Raw genomic sequence first — 27,572 nt, 5'->3', positions numbered from 1 at the left:
AAGCTGACTTAAAACAAAGATGTATATAAGCTTTGCCTTTACATCTTCCAGCAGCTTGCCAATTAAAAAGTAATAAAAATCTCCAATGATCATGTTTTATACATTACGATATCTTTATTTTTAACTATTTTGGAAACATAAATCCAGTATAAGGAAACTTCATTACCTTGTTAATACTGAAATGTGCATCAGTAAATATCTTAGAGCTCCAAGTTTCCTACAGTATTAAATTCATTCTATTCTACGAAAATTTTGTTTAAATCCATCAATGAGTACTATAAGAAACTGAGAAAGGCTTGTTATCCAGGAAGTCAGCACGTATGAAATTTAGCCAGCTCACCCAGTATGCTAGCTCCCCTTCATCGTGCATGCAAAGAGACAAACTTCATTGGAATGAGGCTATAGAAGGAGTACTGTGGTGTCATGGTCCATGCAATAATTAACTTATATGCTTATTTGCACAAGGTCTGAACACAAAAGAAATAGAAGTAGAAGAGGTATAAAAAGAAGGTTACAAGTAGTAATAGAAGTATGTGTTCACCAATCCTACATCAGATAGAGGGCTAATATCCAATATATATAAAGAACTCAAGAAGTTAGACTCCAGAAAACCAAACAACCCTATTAAAAAATGGGGTACAGAGTTAAACAAAGAATTCTCACCTGAAGAACTTCGGATGGCGGAGAAGCATCTTAAAAAATGCTCAACTTCATTAGTCATTAGGGAAATGCAAATCAAAACAACCCTAAGATTTCATCTTACACCAGTCAGAATGGCTAAGATTAAAAATTCAGGAGACAGCAGGTGTTGGAGAGGGTGTGGAGAAAGAGGAACACTCCTCCACTGCTGGTGGGGTTGCAAATTGGTACAACCACTCTGGAAATCAGTCTGGCGGTTCCTCCGAAAACTGGGCACCTTTCTTCCAGAAGATCCTGCTATACCACTCCTGGGCATATACCCAGAAGACTCCCCACCATGTAATAAGGATACATGTTCTACTATGTTCATAGCAGCCCTATTTGTAATTGCCAGATGCTGGAAAGAACCCAGGTATCCCTCAACAGAAGAGTGGATGCAAAAAATGTGGTATATCTACACAATGGAGTACTATTCAGCCATTAGAAACAATGAATTCATGAAATTCTTAGGCAAATGGATGGAGCTAGAGAACATCATACTAAGTGAGGTAACCCAGACTCAAAAGGTGAATCATGGTATGCACTCACTAATAAGTGGATATTAACCTAGAAAACTGGAATACCCAAAACATAATCCACACATCAAATGAGGTACAAGAAGAAAGGAGGAGTGGCCCCTGGTTCTGGAAAGACTCAGTGAAACAGTATTCAGCAAAACCAGAACGGGGAAGTGGGAAGGGGTGGGTGGGAGGACAGGGGAAGAGAAGGGGGCTTGCGGGACTTTCGGGGAGTGGGGGGGCTAGAAAAGGGGAAATCATTTGAAATGTAAATAAATTATATCGAATAATAAAAAAAAAAAGAAAAAAAAAAAGAAGTATGTGAAAGAAGAGTTCTATAATCACCATAACATCATGTGTGCACAAAATTTAAAAAAAGAAAAATGAGTATAAAAGGGTAAAACTCTTAAAATGTTTAAAATGTAACAAAAATTAAACATGATTTTATTGAGCTCATAGATGTACTGAATATTTGTTTTTCTTATATAAACACTTGAACGTTAATTTAATGAAAAAAGAAAAAATAAGTTTTATTAGTAACACAAAGAAGTAAGTTTATTAATATACAGAGAAGTGATTCTACCATTAGTATATTTAAGGAGATAATTGTTTAAGTAAATCATTACAAGCTAAGACAAACTTACACTAGTTATATTATTTGGTATTTTCCCCTCTCTGCATTTTCTAAATGCTTTTTTTTTTTGCTAAAAAATATGTACACTATGATAGCCTTTTAACAAATATTCATAACACATGTTATTTATGCGAGGCTCTAGGGATGTTGTGGGGGAAATGGCAAAATAACAAATCCTTAGATAGTCGTTAATTCTTTAATACTGTTATTAATAATAATGCTTTGGGGAGTCTGGCAAGATTGGTTTGAATCATTAATGATATTCTGTAGGGCCTAGAGTTTCATCTAAAAACACAACTTCCACATTGCAATCTGAAGACAATAATATCCACAAGTTAAAGCTAAAAACAAATGAACAATTACAGGGACCTCCATGAATTAAGTTCAGTGCTGAAGAGCAAGCCAAAGCTTTTGTTAATTGCTCTGAGAATCTCCAGTGTGTCAGAACCTACTTGACACGCAAGGGGTTTTCCAGTATTTGACTTAATATTATCTACCCCTTTTACAAAATTGCCATTTGTATTTTGTATGATTTATCCTGGGGGTTATTGTTTTTTTAACTGTTTGTCAAAATCAATATTAAAATAATGCCATATACATTTCAGTGAAGATTAGTAGTAAACAGAAGGCAATTTAGTTCATCCTCACATAGAGAGAGTTTCATTTGATTTTCATAGAAAAATCAATTTTCATTTTTATCGCCATGGTGTCTGTAGCAAGTATTTGATCAACTCTTAGAAATCTTCACATGCCTTGCCCACATTTATAGGTTGTTCTCCTCTCTTTATTCTGCATGGGTGAGCTTGGCAGAGCCAGGGAATGATCCCTTATACAGACGTTGTTCTATACAACAGTAATGTGATTATTCCCCCTCACGATAATAATACATTGAATAAACACATTTTTATCCTTTCTATATAACTGATTTTGACACGTGAGCTGATTTTATGACTTATTTTTCAACTCCTTCTACATCTCCAACATCAGCATTGGTTTTGATTATGAAAAAGATCCAAAATTCCACTGAATACACTGTAAGAATAAAATTACATTTATTGGTGCATAACTGCTGTTTAAGAGTTAATCGGCTTTCTTGCTTTCTCTAAAGCCAATAACTAACCATGGGTATTATACTGTCAGTTTACCACTTAGCGAGTTTTATTTCTTGACATGGTAGCATTTTCTATAATTTTCCATAAAAAAAATTTCCCTTTACATATATTACCTTTATCTCCTTTGGTGTCATTGTTTCTTCTGGTTTCCCATTCCCCATAGCTGTTTTGAATGAGGATTTTGATTTCTCTATACTTTAGCCATCTTTGTGTCTCTAACAGTTATTTTTACTTTTTTAATGAATGCAAGAACTTTCCATCATTCTTGTTTCATAAGATATTCTATCAAATAATTCAAAAAATAGCATGAACCTAATATTCCTATTACAATGTAATGAAGATACAGGTCACTTCTGTCCATGGCAATTGACAGCTTAAAATATAAGCTCAAAGCTACAATTATCTTAAATTTCAATGATGGCTACTAAATTTTGTATACTTACTGGCCACTTACTAAAATACACTAATTTTTAATACTTTTAATTATTTGTTCTAACATCTCCTTTGATAATCATTTGTTCAATGCCTTTACAGAACATAGAGTTACCATTTGATCTTTGAGAGTTTTACATGTGTTTTTATAATAGTTTCTCTCTCCCTACTAGTCCCAGATGTCCTTTTCCCAACTCATTCAACTCTCCTCTTAGTACACAATTAAGATCAATTTGTAAGGTCAGAATAATTTGACTGTGTGGAATTACACCGGAGCATGATCTGTTAACACATTTTGTGATCACTTTCTTTTTCTTTAGGTTATCAGAATAAAAACTGTGGCATTCTGCTATAGAATAGGAATAAAGTGTAATACATGATTTAAATATAAGTATCTCCCTGAAATCATGTCTGAAACAATAAATACAGTTGTGGTGCTGTCAGAAGTTGAATGCCTTGGGAAGTAAATAGGGTTTGAGGACAAGATTCTCACTAGAAATAGCATATTGTAGGTAGTGGACCATGAGCACCACAAAGCAAAGAGACAGAAATTCTGAAATAAAATTGATGTTAACTTAGGCTACTTTACTAAGTTAAACTATTCATCATAAGTGAAAGAGAGGGAAAAGGAATGCATGTCCACAAAAGAAGCCCCAAGAAGTCTACTGCTTATATCTTAAAAGATAAATACATTCACATCTTTTGATCTAGGGGGAAACCAAGGAAGCAAATGTCATACTTATAAAAAATTGCATCAAAATTGAGTATTCTCAATTTATTAAAAAATTAAGTGTACAGGGAGGGATCCATGGCTCCAGATACATAGGTAGCAGAGGATGGCCTTGTCTGACAGCAATGGGAGCGCTTGGTCCTGTCAAATTTAATGACACAGGGCAGGGGGATGCTGGAGTAGTGGGGCAGGAGAAGGAGTGAGGAGCAGGCTAATAGAGGTGAAGTGGAGGAAGAGAGGGAAGTTGTGGGATGGAGGGCTTGTAGGAGGGTAACAGGGAAGTAGAATGTCATTTGAGATGTAAACAAATGGAATAGTAAATAAAATAAAATAAAAAATAAAACCAGAAAAATCACAAAATTGTGGTTCTTTAAAAAGACATTATTAAATGATGACTGAAGAAAATCGAAGCAAATTAAAATGAAAACATGACATAGAAAAACATATGGGGGCAGTTTCAATCATGGCAAGACAGAGGAGTGAGTGCTGGGATCTTGCAGAGTGTCTGCCTGGCCTGTTTCTTCCTTGCCTGTCTGAGCCTCAGCACAGTCCAAGATGGTAGGCAGTAAGGCTGGGAAGGACTCCGGAAAGTCCAAAACAGAGGCTTTTACCTGCTAGCAGTGAGCCAGCTTACAGTTGCCTATGGGCCATATTTATTGACACCTGAAATGTAATACAATCATCCATGGGCTTGTGGGCACAATGCTACTGTGCAAAGTGCAGCCATCCTGGAGTTCCTCACCACAGAGGTTCTTGAGATAGCAGGGAACGCATCAAAAGTCTTAAAGGTAAAGTATATTACCCCTCATCACTTGCAATTTGCTATACATGAAGATGAAGAACTCACTCTCTGATCAAGGCTACAATTGCTGGTGGTGGTGTCATCCTACACATCCACAAATCGCCAATTGGGAAGAAGGGATGACAGAGGACTGTCTAAGGCTGCCTGGATTCCTTATTATCTCAGGACTCTAAATGTTCTTAACAGCTGTCCAGGGTTCGTGATTCCAGTGGACTGGGACTTTGTAAATTTCACCTTTTTGTAACTGAGCAAGATGGAGCCTAAATTAACATTCCAACTAACCAAATTTCTACATTGAAGTCTTAACTATATTTAAGTGCGACTGTGGCTTCAAATAAGCTACTGATTCTGAAGTAGTGTGTTTTGATTGAGTTGACTTTTTTTAATTAGATATATTCTTTATTTATATTTCAAATGTTATCCCCTTTCCTAGTTTCCTCCCTAAAATCCCCTAACTCATCCCCCTTCCCCCTGCTCACCAATCCACCCACTCCTACTTCCCTGGCATTCCCCTACACTGGGGCATCTAGCCTTCTCAGGACCAAGGGCCTCTCCTCCCTTTGATGTTCACCAAGGCCATCCTCTGCTGCATATGCAGCTGGAGCCGTACTCTTTGGTTGGTGGTTTATCCCTGGAAGCTCTGGGGATACTAGGTGGTTCATATTGCTGTTCCTCCTATAGCACTGCAAACCCCTTCAGCTCCTTGGGTCCTTACTCTAGCTCCTCCATTGGGGATCCTGTGCTCAGTTCAATGGTTGGCTGAGAGTGTCCGCCTCTGTATTTGTCATGCACTGGCAGAGCCTCCCAGGTGACAGCTGTATTAGGCTCCTGCCAGCAAGCACTTGTTGGCATCCACAATAGTGTCTGGGTTTGGTAACTATATATGGGATTGATACCTAGAAGGGGCAGTCTCTGGATGGTTTTTCCCTTAGTGTCTGCTCTACACTTTGTATCTCCTTCTGTGTGTATTTTGTTCCCCCTTCTAAAAAGGACCAGAGTAGTCATACTTTGTTCTTCCTTCTTGAGCTTCATTTGGTCTGTGAATTGTATCTTGGGTATTCCAAGCTTCTGGGCTTATCCACTTATCAGTGAGTGCATACCATGTGTGTTCTTTTGTGATTGGGTTACTTCATTCAGGATATTTTTTTAGTTTCATTAAAAAAAAGTTTGGATTTTAATTGTGCTGTAGAAATTATAGTAGTAAACATTTCGTTTTGTACAGTCATTATTTCCACTCTGGTGAAGAAGCTCAATAAAGGTCATATTGCAAACCAAAAATAAGACAAAAACAAAAAAAATGAGGTACAATGAAAGCAATCATAGGAAGGATATTTATAGTACTATAGTACTAAATGCCTGTAGAAAAAACAGCTCATATAAATAGATCACTGATACCTTCCCAAGACAGGAAACAAAACCAAAGTTAAATTCAACAAAAGCAAACTAATGACATTAATTTGTTCATATAGGATTTAAAAATATATGGCAACATTGGGGTTAAAACCAGAGCCCTCAATGCACTGACCTATATTCATTCTGGGCTCCTCCACAAATGCTCGTGTTGTGAATAACTGGGCTCCTCCTCCTCTTTGTGCAAGTGCAGGAAAAGCTTTTATTTGTTTACCTACTCCATTACAGATATTAGACATGTGTATATTTCATGGTCCAGTTAATTTAATTAGGTTTTCAGATGGTTAGTTTACTTATTATTGCTTTGTATGTGGAGCTTTGGTGACTATATTTGGACTCCTGGCACAGGAGGACATTACCTACTTGAATAAACTTAAGAACATGTGATTTAATCGCTGCAATTTTACGGGCTGTTACTTCTCTTGTGAGTCTAGATTTTTGTTTTTATTTTCACAGTTGTTCCTTCTCTGTTTCACACACATGCCGAAGCCATTCAGTGTCTATAGTGTCTTGGTTGGATGTGACTCAAATGAAGAAAAGGACTATTCATGACCTTATAGACCTGTTAGTATGGGACAGCCAAGAATCCAGTTTATGTGGCATGCAAACAGAATCCTAGCATGAAAAAAAATTTTGAAAAAGGAACTGCTATGACAAAAAGGGTTAATCAGAGATAACATTTAGAGCTGGGTGATAGAGTATCTCCATACGGACAAACATTTGAGGATGAGGGCAGACAAACGTCCTCAGGATGCCCTAACTAACACAATATAACAAAGTCAGCAAAGGGAATTCTTTTTGGCTGAATTTTATCTTCTTTTATGAAAACAAATCAGGATTCAATTTTAATTTAACTTGTGATAAAATGCTATGTAAGACAAGAAAACTGTCATTTCGACAACCTAACAGCAGCCTATGTATTGGGAAACAATCATTACCAACTGTACATCTGATGAAAGATGGCTAATATCCAAAATGTATAAATAACTCAAGAAGGTAGTCTCCTCTGTGCAGTTTTTCTAGTGGTGACTGGATTGCCAGAGTCAGAGAATGCCACCTTTCAGCCTCCCACATTTTAGTCTTCATTTTCCCATCCCTTGAGAAATATCTCAGTGCTTCCCTAAAGCCCAATACCCAACAGCAGCAGCGGCACAGGGTAAGCAGATGAAGAGCTCCACATTCTGCCTGCCCACACTCTAGCAGATGAGTGAAATATGGACCCACAAGACATCAACAGCCCAGATAACCCAATTAAAAAGTGGAGTACAGAGCTAAACACAGAATTCTCAAGAGAAGAATCTCGAGAGTCTGAGAAACACTTAAAGAAAAGTTCAAAGTCCTTATTCATCTGGGAAATACAAATAAAAACAACTCTAAGGTTCTCTCTTACACGCATAAGAAAGGCTAAGGTCAAAAATTCAAGTGATAGGACATGCTGGTGAAGATGTGGAGCAAGAAAAACACTCCTCCTGTGCTACTTGGAGTGCAGACTTGTAGAACCACTTTGGAAATCAATTTGGCAGTTTCTCAGAAAACTGAAAATAGCTCTACTTGAGATCCAGCTCTACTACTCCAGGGCATATATCCAAAAGATGCCCTAGTATACTATAGGGACCCTTGGTCACATACGTTTATAGCAGTTTTATTCATAATAGACAGAAACTGGAAATGACCTAGATGGTCTGTTTCTTATAATACTGTCTGTGTTCTCTCCTTCTCCCTCGCCCTCTCTGTGTTCTAGTTGTGCATGCTCATGTGTGCATGTGCACGTGCTCCACAGTGTATGTGAAAACAGGGGGAAATTTTATGAGTGTACCTTTCAATTATGTTTTATAGTAGTGGGTTTTTTAGTTGTTCCCATCACTGTGAATCACATCACAGGCTCTCTGGTATGTCAGATTCCAAAGATTCTCCAGCCCTGATTCCTGTCTTCCCTTAGCAGTGCTAATATTACAGATGTACAACTGAACTTGGCTGTACAAAGTTCCAGTGATCAAATTTATTTTATCAGGCATGCATTACAGTATGGTGTTATCTCCTAGATATCTCCTAATCCTCATTTTTAAACTCATAAAAATATAAGAAATTCATTCCCAATGTTAAAAGGAAATCGAATGACAGAATCTCCTGGAATTTAGGACTGAAGTGCTGAAGAGGGAATGAATGTTCTCATATTCCCAATGCAGCTTCCAAATCAGTCAGGAGGTAGGTATTCCATCACAGTATTTATTCAGAGAAAATGAAGTATGTCACTATGACAGGAAGGGTTACACATTTGTTGATTGGAATAGGCAAGCATCTTTATACTAGCTAGAAATGAGAAGAGGTAGCAGTAATTAAGAGGATGATGACCATCTACATACTAAATGGATGGAACATTTTGGATTTATATTTAAGGTTTCAATTGCATAGAAAGGACACTACTCCGATTTGAAGAAGGAATTGCTTCAGAATCCTATTGTGCACAGGCAGTAAAATCTGAGGTAATTTTGCAAAGAATGTCTTTCAGACAATTTCTGGGCACTTGCCATCTTCTAAAGAACCAGCATTTTACAATGCACTAATTTTGCTTTTATTTTCTCCCCAGTGGATTTTCTGTAATGTTTGTGTCTTTAATCTAACATCTATTTTAATAAAGAGGGAATTTCTGTTTATAAACTTGGTGGCTAGAAATTGAGCTCCCTTTTCCTGTACATTAAGGTGATTTAAAATAGTGCTAGTATAGTGTAATAATATTATGAAAGATAGCTTAAACTTGTAAGGAAAACTTGTTGTCTTAGTTACTATTTTATTGTGATGATAACACACCATAACCAAGGCAAATTTTGAAAGAAAGGGTTTGTTTGGGCCTTACAGTTTCAGAGAAAATGTCGTGATCATCATAGTGGGGAGCAGGGCACTATGCTGGCAGGTACAAGGCTAGAGCAAGTAGCTGAGTGTTTATAGCTTAGTCAACAAGGATGAAGTTAATGAGGAGAGAGAGAGAGAGAGAGAGAGAGAGAGAGAGAGAGAGAGAGAGAGAGAGAGAGAGTGAACTGGGAATTACTGTTACCAACTTTCTCCAACAAGGCAACACTCCCTAATCCTTCCCAAGAACTGCACCAACTGGGGACTAAGACTCAAACATGGGGCTTATGGGTGTCATTCTCATTCAAACCAAAATCTGCTCAGACTGTATATCATTACTGATTTGTATACTTTCAGGGGTGTGTGTGTGTGTGTGTGTGTGTGTGTGTCCATGAATTGGAAAAAGAGCAAGGAAGGATGTAAGACAAAGTTGAGGAAAAAGGGAAATGAATGGGATTGCATTATAATCTCAAAATTAAATGTTTTTAAGAGACATCTCTATTTCATTCTTGGCACATTTATCATTTGTATAAAGGAAGGCTACTGATTTGTTTGAGTTAATTTTGTATCCAGGCACTTTACTCCAGGTGTTTCTCAGATGTAGAAATTCTCTGGTGGAATTATTGGAGTCACTTATGTATACTATCATATCATCTGCAAACAGTGATACTTTGACTTCTTTCTTTCCAAATAGCATCCTTTTGATGTCTTTTAGCTGTCTTATTGTGCTGGTTAAAACCTCAAGTATTACATTGAATAGATGGGGAGAGAGTGGACATCCTTGTCCCTAATTTAGTGGAAATGCTTTAAGCTTCTCCATATTTAGTTTGATGTTGAATTTCTGTATATTTCTTTATGTTTAGGTATATGTTCTATATCCTGGTTTCTTTAATACCTTTAACATGAAGGGGTGCTGGAATTTATCAAAGACTTTTCCAAAGTCTACTGAGATAATCATGTGATTTTTTTGGTCAGTTTGTTGATATGGTGAATTACATTGACAGAATTTCAAATATTGAACTATCCCTACATCCCTCGGACGAAGCCTACTTGGTCTAGATAGATGTCTCTGCTGTGTTCCTGGATTCAATTTGCAAGTGTTTTATTGAGTATTTTTGCATCAAAGTTTATAAGAGAAAATTTCTGCCTGAAATTTTCTTTCTTTGTTGAGTAGTGTAGGCATTAGAGTGGTTGTGACCTCATAGAAAGAGTTTGGCAGTGTTCCTTTGTTTCCATTTTGTGCAATAGCTTGAGAAGAATTGGAATTAGCTCTTCTTTCAAAGTCTGGTAGAATTCATCACAAAAACCATCTGACTCTGTGCATGTGTGTGTATGGGGGGGGATATGCTTGGTTGAGAAATTTTTAATAATGGCTTCTATTTCTTTAAGGGTTATGGGGTTGTTAAAATAGTTTACTTATGTGATCTTGGTTTAACTTTGGTAAGTGGAATCTATCTAGAAAATAGTGCATTCCATTAAGATTTTTGAATTTTGTGGAGTACAGTTTTTGAAGTAAAACCAAGTGATTCTTTGAATTTCCTCAGTATTTGTTGTCATGTCTCTTTTTCATTACTTATTTTCTTCATTTGGACACTGTCTGTCTCTTGATTAGGTTGGCTAAGGATTTAGCTAGCTTGTTGATTTTATCAAAGAGCTAGCTCTTGGTTTCATTGACTCTTTGTAGTTTTGTAGTCTTTTCTTTGTTTCTAACTGATTTCAGCCCTGATTTTATTGTTTCCTTACTTGTACTCCTCCTTGGTATAGAATTTCCAACACATTTTTATAGACCTCGAAGTAGATAGGAAATCCATAAGAAGTCCAGTAGAGTCAGCCAAACTGGACCTATGTGACTCTCAGAGACTGACACACCAAACAAAAAACATATATATCCTGGACCTATGCCTCCCTGGTAATATGTAGCAGATATGAAATTGTCTTCATGTGGGTCCTGAATAACTGGAGTACAGGCTATCCCAAAAGCTGTTGCCTGTATGTAGGATATATTCTTCTTGCTTGGCTGTGTTGTCTGGCCTCAGTGGTAGAGGAAGCACTTAGCCTCACCAAGACCTGACATGCCAGGGTAGAGGGATACCCAGCAAGGCCACATCCACTCAGAGGAAAAGGGATAGTGAGATGGGAAGGATTGTGGGTGGAAGGTGACTGTGAGGAGTGCAATTTAAAAAAGTTGATCACACAACAAAAGAGGAATTTAAAAGGTTTGAATTGGCTGTCACCTGCCTACTAAGTGCTGTAAGCTCTGAGAAAGTTTTGTCCTGGAAGGGGTCTTTTGTGAAAACCACTGGCTATTATGCACTTCCCCCTACCTCAGTTACAGACATAAAGATATTCGGACCATGTAGGGAGGACTCAAAAACAAGGAATATAGCTCCTGAGAGTCTTTCATGTGTACAAAATCTTCCATCAGCATCCCCAAATCCCACTACAACCTTCCCTGGGGAGCTCTGAAAACTTGGAAGTGTTCATGTCTTTTGCTTCTAGTAAGTGGATCTCTCAGCTGTGGTTCTCTTTGCCAATCTCTCAAGACACCAAGAATTTGTTGGCTATAGCATGTATTTGTGGCCTATAGCATCTATTTTCTAAAGGTCCCAAGAACAGAAATTTACAGTGTTTTTTGTTGTAGTTCTTCATTTATTTTATACTAGGTTTCTAGGGCAGGATATTGGAGGCAGGAACTGATGGAGAAGACATGGAGGTATGCTACTTCCTGGCTTGCTTCACATGGCTTACTCGGACTGCTTTTTTTTTTTTTTTTTCAGTTGGTGTGCTTTGTTTAATATGAAACACAGGATGATGTGCATGCCTATCTGCTACCCTCAGTGGTTAATCCACAGAAGAGTATTGCATTTAGTGTTCCTGGTAAAAGTTAGATTTAAATATCTTAGGTGGTAAAAATGTGTTTTTAAGAAGAATGGAGAGGGCAGCAGGAACACGCAGCACAGTTTCCTTTGTCCCCATTCACGCTCCCAGCCACCACCACATGGAACAGTGCCATCAACTTTCAGTGCCAGCACTTCCCCCTCAGTTAATAATCTCTGGACACACCCACAGACACACTCAGAGTTGTGATCCAGTCACCACCTGCCTGTAAGCCCAGCCAAGCTGACAGTGAAGACAGACCATCATCTTTTAATGTATGTCAAGAAATAATATATGTGTATATTTGGCATTTGTTTTCTATGATATCTAGCAAAAATGGATTTTATAATCTAATGCATTATACTTGTGAATCACAAAAATAGTAAAAAGTAAAAAACACAACATCATATTATATTTCTATGTTTGTCAATTCTTTTGTGTATTATTTACTTTTTATAAAGGAAATACTTTATACAAAATATGATAATATAAAGTATAGATATTAATGTTTAGAATTGAATTAGTTTTAGATATTTTAGATGTATAAATGTACATCTACTCAAAGTACAATAAGGAGATATGGTCATTTATTTTATTAGGAAGGTTTTCATCAGTATTAGATTGACAAACATTAAATACATGTTTATGTCTTATGACTTTTGGCACTGGAAAACCATCTCATTTGCTCGACCCTCCATTTTCTTCTCCTTAAAACAGAGATCTCACCTGCTTGACAGGTTTGTAGACTGATGATAAGGAGAAGTTTATGAGTTATGAAGTTATCTCAAAGACTTATAAAAAAAATGAAAACATCTAAAATACTAACCTTGACTCCTAGATCCAATTCCAAATGACTTTAATCCCCCATCCCAATAAACTATAAAGATGCTTAGATTATCACGAATGGGATCTTATCTTTTGTTTAGTATTTTGTTTACTAGCAGCTTAGCATTTATTTTTTTCCAGCAAGAACATGTATTATGGGCAGATATTTGACCTTGCTATTTGCTGTAACTCAAGGCTATCTATAATTTCAATTTTGTAAAATTTTCAGAAAAATTTAAAGGTACTCTGCTAAGAAAAATTGTTTAGTGTGAAGTCACTATCTTTGCAGTCTCTTAACCTGAATAAACATTTAACCATTTCTTGTTTATCATGTGCTATTTTATCTCCTCTTTATGTGCCTCTTTGCTATAATTATTTGGTTGTGTAAAACTATCAAAATATTTGTACTTTTCTTACATTGAATTTGTGAGTGTGTGGGTGTGTGTTTGTGTTTGTATGCACACATGTCTGCAAGCATACCAATATGTCTGAATTTCACTTTACTCTGTAGGTAGTGGCTTCCTTGCATTAATTTTTTTAACTTACAAAGGAAAAAACATCTTGATAAGTGTTTGAAAGAAGGAAGAAAAATTTGAAATTTGGTAATATTTTTCTAGACTATATTCTGAGTTTTTAATAAACTCTGAATTCAGAACCTTGTGGGAGCAGGTAGTCTAGCCCACAAAGAGAGGTAACATTTATATTCCATTATCTTTGAAATGCAATAGAATGTTTTTTTCCTGTGGCAATGGTAGTAAAGAGAGAATAACTAGTTACTTAAGTGACTGAACTAATTATAAACACCAGAAAATATCATAACCAAATCAACATAGGCTCAAATGTAAGAGAGGATCGTGGAACTCCTTCTGTAGGATTGAGCAAGAGACTTGTTCAACTGCCTTAAAAGTGTTGTAGGACAAACGGGTGATGTGAAATGAGCAAAGAAGTGATACTGATTAATATTCTCAGTGTATTCAGACCTTTGATAAATTTGACTCAATTCCTGGTAATTTACCAGGTGCTCAGGGAACAAGATCTTCATTTATTTGCAAATATTAAATAAGATGACATAATACTTCCATATTCAAGAATGTCCCTTACTCTGATGGTAAATATTGATTGTTTTAATTATCAATTGGTTTGTGAGCTCTATCTGAGCCATAAATGAATGACAAATATTTTATATTTGTTGTGTAAATTTTCGACATCTCTTAAGTGTCCCACAGTAGAAATTTTTGCTGTCAACTACTGGGTATTCTGGAATTGCACAGATAATATCTGTTATGGCTTAATCAATGGATTAATACATTGGGGAAGTCAAAATTTAATGGCATTATTGGGCAACAGTGGAAAATTATGCGTGTGTGATAGATAGCAGATTACATCAATGTGGGTTGTTTTATTTTCATACTTCTTCCTCTCTCTGTTTCTGTCTCTCTCTGTTTCTCTCTCTCTCTCTCTCTCTCTCTCTCTCTCTCTCACACACACACACACACACACACACACACACTCACACACACCACTCATGCCTGGCTCAGAAGCACAGAATGAAACAACAGTGTAATAAACCTTCAAAACACTGAGCAAAATAATGTTTTATTCCTGTAATTTGTTTATTTTCAAGTATTTCCCATAACTTCAAAATTCTGAATAAATTATGCTATAAGAATAACTTTACTTTAACGTTATCCTTAAATACTCAGGGTATTTTTAATTAAAATTGTTTATTTACAAAGGATCTCTGTGAGTTCACATTATAAGAAGAATATTCACAAGTCTTTAACATAGAAAATGAAAAGGCTACAGTCAAGTTTTTGACCCTTGAAAAATAATGTAATCAAGAAGACTGTTACTTTCATTTTCTACATTTTAAAAGTATGATGCAAATTGTAATGGTGTTAATATCCTTAGTAGAAACATCTCACAGGTCACATATGTACATATGAGGAGGAGACAGAGTCACAGAGCTGAAATAGAACATTAAGAAAATTTGTTCATATGTTGCATACAACACTTTTTATATTTCCAACTAACAACATTTATAAATGTTAATTATTAGAGAATTTTGCTTTAAGGTATGTAACGCCCACTACATATAATTCTTAAATTAATTAAAATTGTTTTCTATGATTATTGTAAGAAATCCAATGTAAATTGTGATCATTCATAAGGTTATGTGCTTTTAAAAAACAATTTTTTACATTCTAAGTAGCTACTATATTCTATGTAATAAAATAATAATCAATAATAACAGATAATTAGGTTCTGGTATTTGTTTTTAAAGTGCAATTGAACAGACATTTTACTCAAATCTATTAAAATGCATATTATTTTTGTCAAGAGAGGAGTGTTTTCAATGAAGAAAATTAAAATATTTAATTCAAGATAAATATTATACATGTGTTTAAAATAATAAAAACTATTATAAATTATGAGTGTGCATCTATAGTCCTGAAACAATGATTTTTTATGAAACATGAAACATAATTCTGCTTATATTTTTAATGTTCAGTCTGTAAGGTATTCTGCTTATTTTTACATATTTACATGTAAGATGATTTTCCATTATTTTTTCAAAAAAATGTTTAGCAAAGAAACAAAATGCAATCTCAAATAATTAGTTGCACAATAAGGAATGTTACTATAAAATGTCTTAATTGAGTGTTTAGCTGATACTTCTGGTTTCTAGAAATTTTCATCTTCTGTAATTATTTTTCAGTTTATGCTCTCAGTTGTGGGCTGCTTTAAATAAAATAAAATAAAACACTGCAAACAATGTATTATCAGTGGGATATTGCTAATCCAAGCTGTAGTTGTATCAGGGTAGAATGCAAATAAGCCCACACAGGTACATTAAAGGCAGCAGGGTATTTTCTGTATCCTGTTCTGGTTTGTTCTTCTGATCAGCAGGCAGATGCTTCAGGCTAGTTTCTGGGAACAAGTCCCTGAAGAAAGCATATTCCTTTGGTGTGTACTGATTCTAATAATTATCTCCCTGAGTATTGCTTAAGAAAAGCAAGAACATCTGCTATGTTGGTCATTAAGACACAGACTTGAGGAAACAGTTGTTATCATCAAAATCCACACTAATTACTATCTTTAGAATGGTGCTGCATTAGTTACTCTTATAGCACAGTGATTCAACAACTGTAGAACTTGTCCTGATTTCTTACATTGTGATGACACTTAGAAGAGAGTAAAAAAAAATTTCAGGATAAATTTGCTATAATTCATTGAAGCTGTACAACTTTAAATTTTTGTCAACAGATATTATGATGGTTGTTAGAAGCATGCTTTCTTCCTCATTTTCATCACCTAGATTCCTTTAATTACTTGAATGAGATATTCAAAGTCCTTCCAGAATACATCTTTAATGATAACTTTTTTCTAAAGGTATTTTAAAATCATTGAATAAGTGCATCACTGAAGAGAACACTGGCTCTGACTGTGCTGTGTGTCGAGTTGACAAGGGGTGGTCTTGTGATGGCTATTCTTGATTATATCAGGAAGCAACTAAAACACAAGTGTCTGGAGACATCTGTCAAGGTTTTGTTGCCGTTGCTATTGTTGTTGGTGTTGAATCATTTGAAGTTGGAAGACTTCTAATTAGATATTTAATGTGGGAAGATTTACCTTAAATCCTGGCCACGCTGACTCTATAGGCTGTCTGCCTATACAGAAGACATGGAAAAGGGAAGTGTTCTTTCTTTTTGATTGCTTTCTCTCTCTTTCACTAGCAAGTCCATTAAAGCCTACTACTCTGGGATTCTAGATTGTTCTGAAGATCAAGTGAGTCACTGAGCCTTGTGGACCAAACAACTAATGGATCTTTTGATTTTTAGTTGGTAGACTGCCATTGTTACATGAGCTACTCTATAGTCTGACAACCACTCTAATAAAAACTTCTTTCCATTTAAATACAGCTTTATTCTATAAGTTCCATTCCTCTACAGAACCCAGACTAATAAAATGATAATATGTAAATGTGTAACTGTGGGAAAAGTCTTAAAATGTATAGAAAGGAGAGCAACAAGACAGAATCAGCTGCCGGGGAAAGGAGGAAAATTGATAAAAGAATACATGAAGCAGGAAAGAGGAAATGATTCTATAGGTTAAGAGGTTTTAAATAGGGTACCAGAGTAAAAGACAGATGAGGAAGATAAGAGATAGAAGAACTATAAAATCATACTTTTCTTGAAAATATCACTATAGTATCTAAGACATTATATATTTAAGTGTTTAACTAAATAAATTTGCATTAAATGGTTTTTGAAAGACCATATCAGAAATAAAGAATCCAGCAGATTATCTTTGAGTCCAGGCTAGGAAAACTTAAGTGATCATGCAGAAAACAGAATGTTTCTAGCCTGGGTCTTTTGTTTCCTGTTGCATATATAAAGCCTCCTGACCAAAACAACTTAAGGGAGAAAACAGTTATTGTGGATCAAAGTTAGTGCCCATCCTAATGGGGTAGTCTCAGCAACTATAGCTCAAAGAAGTTGTTCTTTGTACAACCATAGTAACCTATAGCTCTCATAATGTTCCTTAATAAGGAACAGATAACAATGAATACATGCATGCTAATTCCCAGCTTGTTTTTTCAGAACCCGTAGCCACTTTACAATTGAGATAGGTATTCAATCTATCAGTTAACTTAAGAGAATCACCGAATCACTCAAAAGCATTTCCAGAGGCCCTTAACCCAGGTAATTCCTGTTTGTGTCAAGTTGACAAGTAGCACATTGCAAGATGTGGTTGTTTAAAGTATCAAATCACATAATAGATAAATTATTACAGAAACACCAGTGTGCTTTAGAATTCTTCTTCTAAACCCCCAAAAATAAAGAACTTGCTTTCTAAACCATTAACCTTTAAGAATGCTCAAAAGTGGGCATGGAGTTAGCCTGAGTCAACCACTAGTCCAGCTCTACACAGGCGCTGGCAGGCAAACCATGCCCAAGATGAGTTCTGCTCAGTACCATATGGCATGGGGGAGGAGGGGCATTACATGTCTGAAACCACTGCTGAGATGATCCCAGACACCCAGCAACATTGAGTACCACTAAGTTGAACAAGCACGTGGTGGAGAAATGGAAGAGAAAGAGAGCTAAAGGAAGTGCACACAAGGAAGAGAGGCAGAACTGGAGATTCAAAGGTATTAAAGAAGAGCCTTGTGTGAGTAGTTAGGGATGCCTCCTAAGGCCATGGTGAGGTCCTGGCCTTTGCTGCCACCCAAGGCCATATCTGATTTGTTGACTTTGCAACAGCTTGGGTCTATTACCACCAAAGGGTGAACAGATATCCCTGGTCTGGGCTGCTGCTTGACGGTCATGTTGAAATTTGAGAGCTGTGTAGAATGGTTCCCCACCCAAGCCTCGGCTTCTTGGGAGAGCAGGTTCCAGGTTCCTGAAAGTTGGAGCACTAGTCCAGCCTCTTGCCTGCTACATAGCTTAGGAAATGGCCCTGCACTTCATCTGGGCATCACAATAGAGCTAGCCCTGCTGGAGTGTGTGTGTGTGTGTGTGTGTGTGTGTGTATCTGTGTCTGTGTCTGTGTCATGTCCCGTGTCCCGTGTCCATGTCTGTGTCTGTGTGTCTGTGCGTGTGTGTTTGTTTGAATAGGTTTGCCCTATGGGAAGTGGCACTATTAGGAGATGTGGACTTGTTGGAGTAGTGTGGCCTTGGAAGAAAAATTCTACTGTGGTGGTTGGCTTTGGTCTTCTCCTATTCCCAGACTCCATCCAGTGAGGAAAAGCCAGTTTCCTTCTGGCTGGCTTTGGATCAAGATGTAGAATTCACAACTCCTCTAGCCCTACGTAAGCCAGTATATTGCTGTGATTCCTGCCATGATGATAACAGACTGAATCTCTGAATGTGTAAACAGCCCAACTTAAACAACATCTAAAAGAGTTGCCTTGGTCATGGGGTCTCTTCCCAGCAATGGATACCTCAATGGATAATGTATGTGAGCCAACTTGGGTACATGAGAGCAGAGAGCTTGCTCTGCCCCTTGCTGACTCCAGCATTGGATAAGCTAGGTGAAGCAGTGCTGGAGAGCTTACCTTGGTGGTAAAGGTGTGAGGTAACTTGCAGACAGACCAATGCAGATCCATCCCAGGCCCAGACCCAGGGCTTTGGCTTAGCCCATCCAACATCTATCACACCCATGATTTGCTGGGGCATGTGTAGGACCCAGTCTTACAGATCTAAAGCTGCAAAATCTCTATGACACAGGGCAACAGCAGGCTATCTGAGAGGTGTTCCAGTGAGGAAATGGGATTAATAGTGTAGCAGAAGCTAGAGGTCTCAAGCTAGACTAATGGCTCATTGCAATGACGACTTGCCAGCAAAGAAGTGTAGACAAAAGGGTATATGCTGTTGGACACACTGTCACACATTACAGCTCCCACAATGAGATTTCTTTGTTTTGCAGGGGATTGCAAGGGCATAGAGTGGATATGAGGGTGAGAGGAGTGGGATTGGGGTTCATGGTGTGAAATTCACAAAGAACCAAGAAAAAGCTATTTTTAAAGCTCAAAAGATAATGCTCTTATGTGTAATAAAATCCACAAAATAATCTTGCAGCTAACTCACACTGTACATGGGTCAATTAAACAAAATTCACTTATATTGCCTTTATCATTGAGCTCTTATAGAAACAGATTTAATGTGAATTAAAGATTTATAATTTCATTTTGAGAGACTGGGCTTTATTAGCCTTTGGGAGTGTGTGTGTGTGTGTGTGTGTGTGTGTGTGTGTGTGTGTACACATGTGTATATGCATATGCACTTCTATGTGAGATTTCATTTTAATCTTTAATTGATGTATCTTCAGAAGCCAGGCACTTGAGTTCATGTCGGAAATCTTAGAAAATTTGGAAGCCTTGGAGTTTGAGAGAAGAGCCTCACCTGGAGCACACATAGTGAATTCTAGGTCATCCTGTTCCCAAAGCAATCAAACAAACCAATAAATTCATATGAAAGGATTTTATACATTTTCTAATATTAATAATATATAGCGGCATGCCCCTCCATAAAATATTATTCTTATCAGGTATAAATATGGGAGGTCATGAAAATATTTCTTATTAGTGAAAATCACTGCATGTATTGGTGATGTAGCAATGAAATTACCATCAAGGCTTTATTGATAAAACCATTTGAAAGTATAATATTTTATGACAACTAGTCTTTCAAACTCAAAACTCTGAATTCACACACATCTTGACATTTCCACTTAAAAGCCACCATACTAGATGTATTGCTTTCAGATATTAGTATTTCCTTCTGTCTTCTTCCATGCCCTGTCTCTTATGAATGCCAATTCTAACCATGAAGCCACTCAAAGGTGAGAACTTTAACCCATTTCTTATTATCACACATTACCATGGATCCTTTCACAAATTTTATTTTGCTTGCCTTTAAAACTATCCTAAATTTGTCCATTCCTTTTGTTTAATAATCACAGCCAAAGAAAAAGCATTTTGCATAAATCACTGAAATATCCTTTAAATTATGCCTACAAAATTCCAAATAGATTTGACCAGAAAAAAAAATTCCTCCCATCACATAATAATTAAAACACCAAATGCACTAAACAAAGAATGAATTTTAAAAACAGTAAGGGAAAAGGGTCAAGTAACATATAAAGGTAGACCTATCCAAATTACACCAGACTTCTCACCAGAGACTATGAAAGCCAGAAGATCCTGGGCAGATGTCATACAGAATTTAAAGGAACACAAATGCCAACCCAGGCTACTATACCCAGCAAACCTGTTGTATTCCTTAGTTGCCTGCAGCTATTACAAACTGGGTTGCTGGAACAGAAGCTGAGGGATGGATGAGGAAGGGGCGAAAAGAAGAAGGGCCAAGACAACATTTCACTGATCAAGACCAGAAACTTTAATGGCGCCAGACCTTTTAACAGTTTGGGCAAGCCCTTCCCCCCAGGGATTATACAAAGAATGAACCACACCAGGAGCTTGTTCTTTGAAAAAAACAACGAGACAGATAAACACTTAGCCAACTATCCAGAGGGTACAGAAACAGTATCCAAATCAGCAAAATCAAAAATGAAAAGGGAGGCATAACAACAGACACTGAGGAAATCAAAAAAAAAAAAAAACAATAATAATAATCATCAGATCCTACTACAAAAGCCTATACTCAACAAAAGTGGGAAAATCTAGAGAAAATGAACAATTTTCTAGACAGATACCAGGTACCAAAGTTAAAGATCTAAACAAGCCCATAACCCCTAAAGAAATAGAAATAGTCATTAATAGTCTCCCAACCAAAATAAGCCCAAGATCATATGGGTTCAATACAAAGTTCTATCAGACTTTCAAAGAAAACCTAATACCAATACTCTTCAAATTATCCTACAAATTAGAAACAAATGGAACACTACTCAATTTTTTTAATGAAGCCACAATTACTCTGATACCTAAACCACATAAAGACCCAACAAAGAAAGAGAACTTTAGACCACTTTCCCTTATGAATATCAATGCAAAAATATTCAATACAATTCTTGCCAAATCAATCTAAGAACATATCAATACAATCCCACCATGATCATAGAAACTTCATCCCAGGGATGCAGGGATGGTTCAATGTATGGAAATCCATCAATGTAATTTACTATATAAACAAACTGAAAGAAAAAAAAACACATGATCATTTCATTAGAGGCTGAGAAGTATATGACAAAATCCAACACCTCTTCATGATAAAAGTCTTGGAAAGATCAGGAATTCAAGGCCCATATCTAAATAAGGCCATATCTATTCAAGACCCATATAGTAAAAGCAATATACAGCAAATCAGTAGCCAACATCAAACTAAATGGAGAGAAACTTGAAGCAACCCTACCAAAATCAGTAACTAGACAAGGCTGCCTACTCTCTCCCTACCTGTTCAATATAGTACTTGAAGTCCTAGCCAGAACAATTACACATCAAAAGGAGGTCAAAGGGATTCAAATTACAAAAGAAGAAGTCAAAATATCACTATTTACAGACAATATGATAGTATACTTAAGTGACTCTAAAAATTGCACCAGAGAACTCCTAAACCTGACAAAGTGTCTGGATATAAAATTGACTCAAACAAATCAGGAGCCTTCTTCTACTCAAATGATAAAGAGACTGAGAAAGAAATTGGGGAAATGACACCCTTCACATTAGCCACAAATACTATAAAATATCTTGGTGTGAATCTAACCAAGCAAGTGAAAGATCTGTATGACAAGAACTTCACATCTCTAAACAAAGAAATTGAAGATCTCAGAAGATGGAAAGAACTCCCATGATCATGGATTACCAGGGCTAATATAGTAACAGTGGCCATCTTGCCTAAAGCGATCTACAGATTAAATGCAATTACCTTCAAAGTTCCAACCCAATTCTTCATAGAATTAGAAAGAGCAATTTCCAAATTTATCTGGAACAACAAAAAACCCATGATTTCAAAAACTATTCTCAACAATAAAAGAACTTCTTGCAGAATCACCATCTCTGACCTCAAACTATACTACAAAGCAATACATAAAAACTGCATGGTATTGGTACAGTGACAGGCAGGTAGATCAATGGAATAGAATTGAAGGCCCAGAAATGAACCCTCACACCTATTGTCACTTGATCTTTGACAAAGGAGCTACAACCATCCAGTGGAAAAATGACAGTATTTGCAACAAATGGTGCTGGGTCAACTGGCAGCCAACATGTAGAAGGATGCAAATTGATTCCCTCTTATCTCCCTGTACAAAGCTCAAGTCCAAGTGGATCAAGGCCCTCCACATAAAACCAGATACACTAAATCTAATAGAAGAGAAATTTGGGAAGAACACATGGAGCACATGGGCATGGGGTAAAATTTCCTAAATAGAACACCAGTAGCTTATGCCCTAAGATCAAGAATTGACAAATAGGACCTCATAAAATTGCAAAGCTTCTGCAAGGCATAGCACAGTCAATAGAACAAAGTGGCAACCAACAAACTGGGGAAAGATCTTTACCAATCCTACATCCAATAGAGGGCTAATAGCCAAAGAAGTCAAGAAGTTAGACTCAAAAGAACCAAATAACCCTGTTAAAAAATGAGGTGCCATGCTACACAAAGAATTCTCAACAAAGGAATACCAGAGGGCTGACAAACACCTAAAGAAATGTTCAACATCCTAAGTCATCAGGGAAATGCAAATCAAAACAAACCCGAGATTCCACCTCACACCAGTCAGAATGGCCAAGATCAAAACCTCAGGAGACAGCAAATGCTAGAGAGGATGTGGAGAAAGTGGAACACTCCTCCATTGCTGGTGGGATTGCAAGTTGGTAAAACCACTCTGGAAATCAGTTTGGCGATTTCTCAGAAAATTGGGCATAGCACTAACTGAGGACCCAGCTATTCCACTCCTGGGTATATACCCAGAAAATTCTCCAACATAAAGTAAGGACACATGCTCCACTATGTTCATAGCAGCTAGATGTCTGACAGAGAAATGGATATAGAAAGTGTGGTACATTTACACAATGGTGTACTACTCAGCTACTAATAACAATGGATTCATGAAATTCTTAGGCAAATGGATGGAGCTAGAAAATATCATCATGAGTGAGGTAACCCAATCACAAAAGAACACACACAGTATGTACTTGCTGATAAGTGGATATTAACCCAAAATTTGGAATACCCAAGATACAACTCACAGACCACATGAAGCTCAAGATGAACTAAGACAAAGTGTGGATACTCAGATCCTTATTGGAAAGTGGTTCAAAATACCCATAGCTCACAGACAACTAATAGAATGGGTCCCCAATGGAGCAGCTGGATAGAGAGATCCCAAGGTGTTGAAGAGTTTTGCAGGCTTGCAGGAGGAACAATAATATGTACCAACCAGTACCCCCCAGACCTCTGAGGGATTAAACCACCAACCAAAGAATACATATGTAGCAGAAGATGACCATTTCAGACATCAATGAGAAGAGAGGCCACTCTTCCTGTGAAGGCTCAATTCCCAAGAATAGGGGAATACAAGTCAGGAAGTTGAGGAGGGTGCAGGGGGAGGGGGTTTTCAGAGGGATAACATGGAAAAGGAATACCATTTGAAATGTAAATAAAGCAACTATCTAATAAAAAAACACAATAGCAGAACTGAATTTAAACCTTATAAATGCTATTTAATACACATCGTATTGATTCAGGACTTACATTGTCCCTAAAATAAAGTATTTGAATTTTGTAGTATGAGGTAAATTTAATCATATTTTTGTATAACATGGAGCTATTGTTGTCTTCCAGAATTTATTTTTACATCAATAAATTTACTTAATTGTATTATAAAGAAAATATTCTTATAAAACTACTTTTAAAGTTAACCATACACTTTCTGTTTCATAGAAAAAATAGGAAATGTGAAACTTCATGGTGGTGTTAGCAGTAATTAACCTCTACTCAAACTGTCCTGACTGGTGCATTCCTCCCTACCTGGAACCCAGTGTTCTGGGTTCCTGAATGAAAGACCCACACAACACACACACAGACATAGACACACACACACACACACATACACACACACACAGCCTTATATTTTAATATACCTTAAACAGCTTAACGGCTGGGATACTCCCAAACCTTCATGTGGTTAACACCTTCCCTCTAAAATTCCGTAGTTATTACTCACTAAAATCTACATTCCAGTGTTGTTGTCCTAGAACAGGTTGGAAACCCTGGGCCTGTCTTCCGTGCCTCTTCCAAGTTTGCTGTCTCTCTTTCCTTCCTTCTCAGCCATGGCAGCTACTGATTTCCAGGCAAGTCAGCTCACCTCTTTCTGCCCCTTCCTAAGTCCTTTGTCTGGGAATCCTAAAGTCTCACCTTTGTCTCTCTGCCTAGGCATTAGCCTCTAGCAACCAAATTACCAGTCAAATGCAACTGGAGGCAGGGTCCCTCAACGTCTTGCATGCAGACATACAGATTTCCATGTAATTTTGGGACCAAATTAACATAAGTAGCATTAGACCAAATCTCCACTTCTCCCCAGACCTCTCACTCTACATGCGCATGCACTGGGTTAAATGAAAATTAAGAAAACAAAAACTTTATGCAAACCATATACACACTCAGAGGCACGGATTGAAATCTACTGTTAGGCAAAACATAGATAAACTTAGAAGACATCATAGCTTGGTCATTATAGTTTCCAAGAGTGGGCATCAATGTCATGGCTAATAAGGTTAATCTTAGCATATTTAGATCTTTGCCTTGGTTGGAATAGAAATTCCTTTACCCATGTGGCAATTCCTGCAGCCTCAGAAAACATTTATATTTAGATATATTAGTAACATTTCTATAGATACTACATTTTAAGGAATGTACTTTCTTGATTACAATGTTATAAAAAAAACTAATAAAGAGAAATCTGTTCTTAAAATGTGCCATATGAAATCTGCGTAGCATAAACCCTGGGTTTTTCACTCTTCAGAGCTACTCCTTTGCAGAGCCGCTCTTCTCGTGCTCCAGCTTCTCCAGGGACACATAACCAGAACAGGATCTGAAGCAAGATGAAAAATGAACACATTTATCCAAGTGGAAAATCAAGCAAGTACATATGTTATTTGACTCCAATTTAATCTTGATTCAATAAATACAGAAGAAAGTATTTTCCAAGTATAGATCTGCACACAAATATAAATTGATGTGAAAATTTGGTAAAAGCAATCAGTGTAATTCTGTCTGAATAAGTTATTTTACACAAAATACCTTCTTACAGGCTAGAAAAGGTTTAGGTTTACCTTCTAGATATCCTACATCTTTTCTGTGAAATAAATGATTCTTTCTTTTATTCAAAATGAATATATATTTCAATGTTTATAATTTGTTTTATTATTTTGTTTCCCAGGTAAATGTTTAATTAGATATCTAGGTTAGGAAACTGATCCACAGAGGATCTAAGAACTTCATTCAAATAATCCAACAATACTTCAGGAGTTCTTATTAATTTCTTTCAGAAAAGTAAAATCTGTATTCATCTCACTGAGCAGGTTACCTTGCCAATCATTGAAATGCAAGATTAGCAGGATATTACTTGGCTTTCATTATAAAGCATAGTCCTCTCAAATTGAATTATGTTTGATGAAGTATTACAAATTATTCCTTCTCTTGGCACTTTAATTTTCTTAACATATCTTCAGTCTAGAGAGCATTAGCATAAGATTTAACTCTGGCATGTCACATATTTAAATTTGCCTGTTAATCACACACATTTAATCAAGTTTTTATTTGAATACTTAATTGAAAATATTTTACTTAACGGGCTGACAGTTCAGCTACATACTGAGTATGTATGTGCACAAAGGTGATTATGATCATATCTAGATTAGCTGTTATTTAGCTATAATTGTGATTCTTGGATAAAGTGTGATTCTCAAAACTCAGTCTTCCAAAATGAGGATTAAAAAACTGAGAATTTACCCACAGTGATTTGATAAAAACAAAACAAAATCAGAAAACCTTCTGTTTTATTCATTTTAATACAGAAATATATTATGTCTGTATGCATTATTGAGAGATCATCAAGTAGTTCACAAGTTTATATAACAGGTAAAAGGGAGAGAATAGCCCAGACAATCTTTAAGTTAAACACAGTTGGGAAGATTGTCCTTGAGGTTTACTATAACCTATAATTAGCAACACATTATAAAATTTATAATAGAAAAATCAGTGAGCAGCTTCAAGAACAAGCCACAGTTATAAACTCAACTGATTGCTAGAAAGTAAGTAAGTATATTATAATGGATTAAAGTTAGTGTTTCCCAGACTGTAGAGACAGTTCAGAGGTTAAGAGTCCTGGCTGCTCTTCCAGAGGTACTGAGTTCAAGTCCCAGGAACCATATGGCAGCCCATATACATTTGTAAGGGAATCTGATGCCTTCTTCTGTCATGTGGATATACTCGGCAGAATATTAATACATTCAAGTAAAAAAGTACCAATAATGCCAAACACTGGAAAAGAAATAAATTAAAGTACTTAAGCAAATGTAAAATACAGCAGACATTTTGGAAGAAAATACAGGCAGTTCCTTACAAATTTAAATTACAGTTTACTTGATAATAAAAAAAAAAAGGTATATTCCTTGAGACACATTCTGGAAGAGTTGAAAGTTTGTTTACACACACACACACACACACACAGTGCACATATGTTTTATAGCTATTATAATTGAAAAGCCTAGGAACCATGTAATATTCCTACAAACAAGAGTTATATGTCAAACAAGGAACCTCAGTTGGGGAATTTCCCCTGCTGGATGGATTGCAGGGCCTGTGAGCCAATTGTTCAATTAGCTATCACTATGTGATAGCTGATCCCTCTGTACCAACACTGAGAATGCATTTACTCTACTATGGGTTATTGAAGGACAGAACAAATGCACCAGTACTATAAAAAAGTCAAAACTACAGCTCACCCAGGTCTCCAGAAACACCCGACCAGGTTCAATTGCTCTCATATAAGTCTAAACTCACAAGGATTTGTCTCTTTTATAATGAGCATAAATTAATGCAAAGGACACCTCAGGTTCAGGTTTTCAGGTAGATTTTTATACAGTGTTTTCAAGTTGGGATCCCCAAATCAAACCCTGTATCAGGCTTATGGAAACTAGGTGTTAATACTGCTTACTATACTTAATGTCTGTGCTTTT

At 36.6% G+C, this 27,572-nt stretch overlaps 1 pseudogene; it reads left to right on the top strand.

Annotated features, from left to right (window-relative positions):
- Positions 1 to 4,659: 4,659 nt before the first annotated feature.
- Positions 4,660 to 5,044, top strand: LOC127666126 (histone H2A.Z-like; annotated as a pseudogene).
- Positions 5,045 to 27,572: the final 22,528 nt, after the last annotated feature.

The sequence above is a fragment of the Apodemus sylvaticus genome, chromosome 15 (genome assembly GCF_947179515.1).
Source record: "Apodemus sylvaticus chromosome 15, mApoSyl1.1, whole genome shotgun sequence".
Lineage (NCBI taxonomy): Eukaryota > Metazoa > Chordata > Mammalia > Rodentia > Muridae > Apodemus > Apodemus sylvaticus.
The sequence above is the reverse complement of the archived record's forward strand: the minus strand, read 5'-3'. Positions and strand labels throughout refer to the sequence as shown.